The sequence below is a fragment of the Petromyzon marinus genome, chromosome 55, assembly GCF_048934315.1.
Source record: "Petromyzon marinus isolate PM22_M1 ecotype Great Lakes invasive population chromosome 55, UKy_Petmar_22M1.pri1.0, whole genome shotgun sequence".
In the NCBI taxonomy this organism is placed as follows: Eukaryota; Metazoa; Chordata; class Hyperoartia; order Petromyzontiformes; family Petromyzontidae; genus Petromyzon; species Petromyzon marinus.
Genome location: NC_133721.1, coordinates 9,695,691 through 9,704,414, shown reverse-complemented (window position 1 = coordinate 9,704,414; position 8,724 = coordinate 9,695,691). Strand labels below are relative to the sequence as shown.

The 8,724-nt window shown below is 52.9% G+C and overlaps 1 protein-coding gene across 1 annotated transcript in view; it reads left to right on the top strand.

Moving 5' to 3' along the window:
* The first annotated feature begins 1,321 nt into the window (after nt 1-1,321).
* LOC116954538 (uncharacterized) overlaps nt 1,322-8,724 on the top strand; it is a 39,642-nt gene continuing 32,239 nt past the window's right edge. The window contains exon 1 of the mRNA XM_076052338.1: nt 1,322-2,092. The gene's annotated coding sequence lies outside the window, so the exon portion shown is untranslated. The remainder of the gene's footprint in view (nt 2,093-8,724) is intronic.

Here is an 8,724-nt window from a genome sequence, read left to right as displayed (position 1 = left end):
AACCCCCCGTTTTAATTTAATTTTGGAGGCATATATACATTATATACCTACCTCTACATATGTAGTGGTTTCATTTGAGACACGCACTTGACTTAGGAGGCAACACGTTTATTATCTGACCACAACGGGGTAACTATATACACGTACAACGGGATAACTATATAGCGGTAACCACCACGGGGTTACTATATAACCGGGTCAGGTCAGTTAACACACTGCGTGGCCCACAATGCCGAGGGTGAAGACTGGAGATCGAAGAGACGTAGCAAGGCGAGGTTCCATTCCAGAAGACAGCCCCGATCGGCTCTCGGGACCTCCCTTTTATGCCCCTGAGCGTGGCCTGGCTCCGCCCTCGGTCACGCCCCCTTCTGGATCCTTCCAGAAGGTTCTGGGCCATACACCACGTGTCCCTCTCGCCACCTTTGGCCCACATTCTTACCCTGTCCTGGTCACGTGCCCTCTCGGGTTCAACCAGACTGTCACGTCCTCAGCTGCCCTCTCTCTCTGACAGTCACCAGAACCATGCCCCCTAGGGGCCCCCTTCCATGCCATAACAAACTCTGGTGTCAGAGAGAGGCTCTAAGACTCGCAGTTCCACTCTTCCATCAGTAGCTGGCGCTAAGCGCCGTAGTGACCCAATATAGATCACTACACGTACAATAGAGTCACTACACACCCTGCATATTCAGTCAGTAGTATCTACTGATGCACTGTATACACTACAATAGAGTCAAGTAGATACTACTTGACTCTAGTATAGTATGTATAGGGTGTGTATGCTTATATGCATATATCTTCACACATGGGGGGATAGAGAAAACAGGACATCGGTTTGGGGCGAGGCGTGAATATTTGAGAGCCCCACCGCAGGGAGTTCAAGGGGGTGGCCGCGAAACGCCGAAATTGTCCATGTCAAGAAAAGAGGCTCAGGGCCACGCCGGATGCTGGTGGTGTGGGGTGGTCAGCACCACGGGGGTGGGTGGGGTGGGGTGGTCAGCACCACGAGGGTGGGGTGGGGTGGTCAGCACCACGTGGGGTGGTCAGCACCACGAGGGTGGGGTGGGGTGGTCAGCACCACGTGGGGTGGTCAGCACCACGTGGGTGGGGTGGGGTGGTCAGCACCACGTGGGGTGGTCAGCACCACGTGGGTGGGGTGGGGTGGTCAGCACCACGTGGGGTGGGGCGGGGTGGGGTGGTCAGCACCACGTGGGTGGGGCGGGGTGGGGTGGTCAGCACCACGGGGGTGGGGCGGGGTGGGGTGGTCAGCACCACGTGGGTGGGGCGGGGTGGGGTGGTCAGCACCACGTGGGTGGGGTGGTCAGCACCACGCCCGGCCGACTTTGTCTACCCGAGTAGCGATTATTTAAGCACCGCACCGGGTTACTCGTTTGAGGCTGAGTTGACCTAGGGGAGACCCAGGACCGGTTCAGGAGAATCGGCACTGGTGGTGGATGGCCGTGAGCGGGGATCGAACTCGGCTTCGTAGGCGGGGGGGGGTCCCTAGCGCAGCGCGCTAACCGCTGCGCCACCGCTCCCTACGCGCTCTACCCACACGCACCCCAGACGCGCGTGTACACACACACGTGAACACACGTACACACACACACGTACACACACACGTGTACACACGTGTACACACACATACGTACACACACGTGTACACACGTACACACACACACGTGTACACACACACGTACACACACACGCGTGTACACACACACACGCGTGTGTACACACACACACGTGTGTGTGTACACACACACACCCGCACGTGTACACACACACGTGTACACACACACGTGTACACACACACACGTGCGGATTAATGAGCGCGTGTGAGCTGAGGCGGGCTTCATCGTGGGCACAGATCCCAGACGTAGACATCCCCGCACACATCCATGGCTCGCTCCACACACGCCTAACGCACACACACACACGTGTACACACACGCGCCTGTACGCACACACACACACGTTGTGCACACACACACACACGTTGTGCAACAATGATATAGTCTGCACGCACCAAGCGCTCATCGAAGAACCCAGGGGCTCCACCTCTTTGTGCGCGCTCCGACTGCGCTCTGGCCGTGGTAAGGACGCGGTCCGCCTTTGTCTCCTTCGACCGAGACGCCGACGCAGCCGACGAAGCCGTTCCGGTCAGGTCTGCGAATCGCGAGCTCCATCGCCACTCCGGATTTTGGCCTCTTAAGACGCTCGTTCTTTGGCGATGCACTCCACGTGTTATGGTCTGCATTACAAACGTCGTGGTAATTCCGCGCGGACGCGACCTTTCTAATGTCACACAGCGCGTTCGCATTGTTTCGAACGTAAATATAGAGAATCGGTGGGAGGAGTGGTGGTGGTGACATAGCCTTGAATTTGAGATCATTTAACGCGCCCTTTGCGAGTTGACGTTAATAATCTCGACTGCTGTGGGCGAAATGATGACAATTCGGCAGATGTGTGCGTAGGTGTCTATAGATTGATATATCGTTTTGTGCGTGTTTGCTGCAAACGAGTAACATCATTGACGCGTGATGTTTTGAGTGTGACGACGATGATGCTTCCTGTACGAAATCGGGAGCATTGCTCCACTGCCTCCTAGTTTAACCCGTTACATCGCATCCCGAGCATGATGTCTAATGAGCAAATGCCGCGGTCATCTGGATTATGATGATGATGATAATAATCGTCGTCATTGGCCGGTTGGAAAATCCACTGCTAGATGGATTTAACTAAAATCCTCCCGGTTCGCCACCGTGCCGATCACGGTTGGGTTGGTTGGCCATACTTCACCACTCTGGTCAGCGCGCATTGCATTTAATTAACACCGATAAATTAGAACGCGTTGTGTGTTACTAGTAAGCGCTGATGTGTGTGTGTGTATATGATGGTTAAAACTAAATATTCTGCGTATGCAGTTGTAGTTTTTTTGTTTTAATGTGCCTTAGTCTGGCTCTATGAGTCTTGGGCGTGTCTGTTGAATTCAGTACCCCCCATTGGGATGTGAGTGTGTGTGTAGGTCAACTCCGCCTTAGATGAGTACCTGGTGTGATGTGTAATCATCGCTACTCACGAGACAAAGGCGGCTGGGTGTGGTGCTAGCCACCCACCCCCCCCCTACTCGATAACAGCACTTGCCCCTACAGTCTGTTATGTTTGTAGGTCGACGCAGCCTTGAGTAGACGGCTTTGGCGTGTGGATATCAGCAGTGGGAAGACAAAGACGGCCGCGCATGGTGCTGGCCACACCAGCCGTTTGTGTGCCTTAATAGGTGCTCGCTAACAACACTTGACCCAATATTTTAATGTGTATTTTAATGTGTGTTGTGTGCAGGGCAATGCATCTGTGTGAGAGTCTATGTTTTTTAGTCATCCACGTGTATGTGAGATGGTGCATATTTGTGTTGATTTGTATGTAAGAGAGACGTGTGTATGATGAAATGTGTGTCAAGACATTGAATGTGTGTGTGTGAGACAGTAGGGTTGTGTGTGATGAGTGTGTGTGATGAGTGTGTGTGAGACAGTAGGGTTGTGTGTGATGAGTGTGTGTGATGAGTGTGTGTGATGAGTGTGTGTGATGAGTGTGTGTGAGACAGTAGGGTTGTGTGTGATGAGTGTGTGTGATGAATGTGTGTGTGTGTGATGGGTGTGTGTGATGAGTGTGTGTGTGTGATGAGTGTGTATGATGAGTGTGTGTGTGTGATGAGTGTGTGTGTGTGTGATGAGTGTGTGATGTGTGTGTGTGTGTGATGAGTGTGTGTGTGATGAGTGTGTGTGTGATGAGTGTGTGTGATGTGTGTGATGAGTGTGTGTGTGTGATGAGTGTGTGTGATGAGTGTGTATGTGATGAGTGTGTGTGTGATGAGTGCGTGTGTGATGTGTGTGTGTGATGAGTGTGTGTGATGAGTGTGTGTGATTAATGTTTGTGTGTGATGTGTGTGATGAGTGTGTGTGTGATGCGTGTGTGTGTGTGTGTGATGAGTGTGTGTGTGTGATGAGTGTGTGTGATGAGTGTGTGTGTGTGATGAGTGTGTGTGTGATGAGTGTGTGTGTGTGTGTGATGAGTGTGTGTGTGATGAATGTGTGTGTGATGAGTGTGTGTGTGATGAGTGTGTGTGATGAGTGTGTGTGTGATGAATGTGTGTGATGAGTGTGTGTGTGTATGAGTGATGAGAGTGTGAGATGATGATGAGTGTGTGTGATGAGTGTGTGTGATGTGTGTGTGTAATGTGTGTGATGAGTGTGATGAGTGTATGTGATTAATGTTTGTGTGTGATGTGTGTGATGAGTGTGTGTGTGATGAGTGTGATGTGTGTGTGTATATATATGAGTGATGATGGGTGTGATGTGTGTGTGATGTGTGTGTGTGATGAGTGTGTGTGATGAGTGTGTGTGTGTGATGAGTGTGTGTGATGTGTGTGATGAGTGTGTGTGTGATGAGTGTGTGTGATGAGTGTGTGTGTGTGATTAGTGTGTGTGTGTGATGAGTGTGTGTGTATATATGAGTGATTATGGGTGTGATGTGTGTGTGATGAATGTGTGTGTGTGATGAGTGTGTGTGATGTGTGTGATGAATGTGTGTGTGATGAGTGTGTGTGTGATGAGTGTGTGTGATGTGTGTGATGAGTGTGTGTGTGTGATGAGTGTGTGTGTGATGAGTGTGTGTGTGTGATGAGCGTGATGAGTGTGTGTGATGTGTGTGTGTGATGAGTGTGTGTGTATGAGTGTGAGTGTGTGATGATGATGAGTGTGTGTGTGATGAGTGTGTGTGTGTATGTGATGAGTGTGTGATGATGATGAGTGTGTGTGTGATGAGTGTGATGTGTGTGAGATTATGAGTGTGTGTGTATGATGAGTGTGATGTGTTTGAGATGATGATGAGTGTGTGTGTGATGAGTGTGTGTGATGAGTGTAACAACTAAGCTTGTGCCGGAGGCCCCGGGGGGCCAGGCGTCTATGACGTCTCCTGGCCAAACCCCAATTGGCGGAGCCAGGAGATTGAATACCTACCCTCGGGGCTACTCCAGAAACAACGAAAAGCCACTACGGTTGGCCACGTGGAATGTTCGAACGCTCACTGCAGAGGAGAGGCTGCCACTCCTCTGTCGGGAGCTGGACCGGTACCGCCTGGATCTATGCGGCATTCAGGAGGTCCGGTGGACCGGCTCTGGCTCCTGCCACCATGAGGGGTGGACAGTCCTCTACTCGGGGCAGCAGACTGCCAAACAACAGGGTGTGGGTCTTCTTTTGAACAAAAGAATGAAGGGGGCGTGGGAGCGTGGCGGTGAGGTGTGGGAAGCTGTAAGCCCCAGGCTACTTTGGGCTCGCCTTCCCATCAACCGGAGGCGAGGAATGGTGGTCGTGGTTACTTATGCCCCCACCGAAGATGAACATCCGTGGAGGGATGCAGGCAAAGCCGATGAGTCAGATGCCTTCTATGACCTCCTGTCACAGGTGCTGGCTAAAGTGGCCCCTCGGGATAGAGTCATCATGTTGGGTGACTTCAATGCCCGAGTTTGGTCATGATACTGGCACCTGGTCTGGAGTGATTGGAGGGCATGGGCCAGATCAGCTCAATAACAACGGTAGGAGGCTGCTAGATTTTTGTGCAGCCCATGGGCTTGTAATTACCAACATGCTGTTCCGGCATCGGCGCATCCACACAACATCATGGATGCATGCCGGGTCCAAGCAAGAACATCTGCTGGACTACATAGTGACGGACCAGCGAATGCGAGCCCATGTCCTTGACACCAGGACCTACCGTGGAGCTGATCTGCCCTCTGACCATCGACTAGTCATCTGTAAGATGCGCCTGCCATTCTTCCACTCCGGTGGTGGGTGTACACCCAGGACCCCATTCCAACCTAAAGTGGCCTGGTCTCAGTTATCTGATGAAAGTTGCAAGCGAGAATTTCATCATCGCTTGTGGCTGGGATTGGCATCGTCCCCGACTCCTCCTGATGTCGAGGGTAAATGGGCGAGGTTTAGGACTGTGACTCATGCAGCTGCAATGGCTGCTTTGGGTACGCGGTCCAGACCTCCCCAGACACCCTGGATGACAGAGGAGTTGTTCACGATGGTTGAGAAAAAGCGACAGGCCCACTGTCATCGGCTACAGAATCCCACGTCAGAGAATGAGGAGGCTTACCGCAGCCTTCGCTCGGAGGTTCGGAGAGCCGTGAGGCGCTGCAAGGATGGGTGGTGGTCGCGGGTTGCTGAGGAGATGGAGTCTGCCTCAGTGGCCCGTGATCACAAATCTCTATTTAACTCCATCAAAAAAGTAACCTGCAGCGCCACACCTATTACCATCATTAGGGGAAAAAACGGTGATCCAATTTCCGACCCCCAGGAACAGGTTCGCAGATTTGCTGAGCATTTCTGTGAGGTCCTGGGGGAGGGAAAATCCCTCAGCCAGGAAAACATCGTGGCACAAAGTGAGGATGACCCTGCTGAGGCTGCGGTGCCTCAAATATTGGATGAAGTCACCCCCTGTGAGTGGCTGGCTGAGGTGCCATCTGCTGAGGAAGTATTGAAGGCGATCCGGAGTCTGAGACCAGGAAAGGCAGCGGGCAGAGATGATCTCCCAAGCGAAATGCTGAGGGAGGGTGGCGTTTGTGCACAGACTGCCCTATATGACATCATAACAACAGTCTGGACCACTGGACGGGTTCCGCAGGATTGGAAGGATGCCCTGGTGGTCCCCCTTTTTAAGAAGGGGGACCGCACAGACTGTAACAACTACAGGGGCATCTCACTCCTCAGTGTGCCGGGAAAGGTCCTGGCAAGGATTATTCAGCATCGCCTTGCCAGGCACGCTGAGGAGAGGCTTGCGGAGCCCCAATGCGGTTTCAGGAAAGGGCGGTCCTGCACAGATGCCATATTTTCTGTCCGTCTGCTACAGCAGAGGTGTAGGGAATTCCAACAAGACCTACATCTCTGCTTTATTGACCTGGTCAAGGCCTATGATACCATCAGTAGGCCTGGGCTCTGGGTCGTTCTTCGTGCTTTTGGAGTACCTGACCCTCTGCTCACGATCATTAAGGACCTTCATGATGGTGAGCGGGCCCGGGTAAAACTACGTGGCCGGGAGTCAGAGCCATTCCCTGTACACCTTGGGGTGCGACAGGGATGTCCTCTGGCTCCCACATTATTTAACATCTATTTTGACCACGTAGTTCGTGAAGCCTTCAATAGCTGTACCGGGGGAATCTCCATATGGTACAGATATAATGGGAGGCTAATCGATGCCCGGGTGCGGTCAAGGGATGGCTCCCTATTGCTCAACCACGTTATGTATGCTGATGACTTGGTAATAGCTGCTCAGTCAGAGGAGGAGTTGGAGACGCTGCTGCTGAGACTGGAGCGTGCCACTAAGAGGTGGGGCCTTACCATCAGCCCCACCAAAACTAAGCACCTGCCTGGGTATTTTGTACCATCGGACACTCCACCCCCACAACTCCCAATCGGTGATGGGGCAGTTGTGGAGAGAGTGGAGAGTTTCCCATACCTGGGCAGTGTGCTTATGACTGGCTCCAGTTTAACAGCAGAGGTCTCACTCCGAATCAGTCGAGCGGCAATATCTTTTCATCGGTTGCGTAACGCTGTGTGGAAGCTACCTGGTCTGTCGCTCCGCACTAAGCTTCAGGTCTTCTCGGCCACGGTCATTCCCTCCCTTCTCTACGCTTGCGAAACGTGGACCCCCCTAATGGAACATCTTCGCCGGTTAGAAACATTTAGGCTGGCCTGCCTACGATCCATCCTGGGTTTAACCAGACTGGATTGTGTGAGGAGCTCACAAATCCTTGAAAGATCTGGGCAGGGTCCCATCGGTGAGCTCCTCCGGCAGGCAAGGCTGCGATGGCTGGGTCATGTAGCCCGCACGCCCAGCCACCGCATGCCGAAACAGCTTTTGTTTGGCCGGATTGAGGGGGCTAAGCGGGCGCGGCACGGGCTAGAGAAGAGATGGAGTGATGTGGTACAGGAGGACGTGGAGCTGAGTGGACTTGCCGATGACTGGTACCAGCGGTGTCAAGATCGGCCTCTGTGGAGGAGGCTCGTGAAGGATGCTACTGGGCAGTTGGAGGCAGTCGCCCTCCAACAACAACGGAGGGCGGAGGAGCGACGCTCACAACAGCGAGCGGAGCGCCGGGTGGCTAAAGCACAGCAGGTTGGCACAGTAGGGGGCACAGGTGGTGCATCAGCCAGTCATCTCAGTCAGTCGACCCGTGGCACCTGGGTCTGCCCCGTGACCTGCCAGCGGGCGTTCGACACTTCACGTGGCCTCAGGGTGCACATAGCCTGGCACAAGCGTCGTGGTGACGTCACCGCCACTTAGTGGCGAATGGCGGTTGTTGTTGTTGTTGTGTGATGAGTGTGTGTGTATGTGATGAGTGTGTGTGTGATGAGTGTGTGTGTATGTGATGAGTGTGTGTGTGATGAGTGTGTGTGTATATGTGTGTGATGAGTGTGTGTATGTGATGAGTGTGTGTGTGTGATGAGTGTGTGTGTGTATGTGATGAGTGTGTGTGTGTGATGAGTGTGTGTGATGAGTGTGTGTATGCGGCGAGTGTGTGATGAGTGTGTGTGTGTGTATGTGACGAGTGTGTGTGTATGTGATGAGTGTGTATGTGTTGAGTGTGTGTGTGATGAGTGTATGTATGTGGCGAGTGTGTGTGTGTATGTGATGAGTGTGTGTGCGATGCCAACCTTGTCAGTCA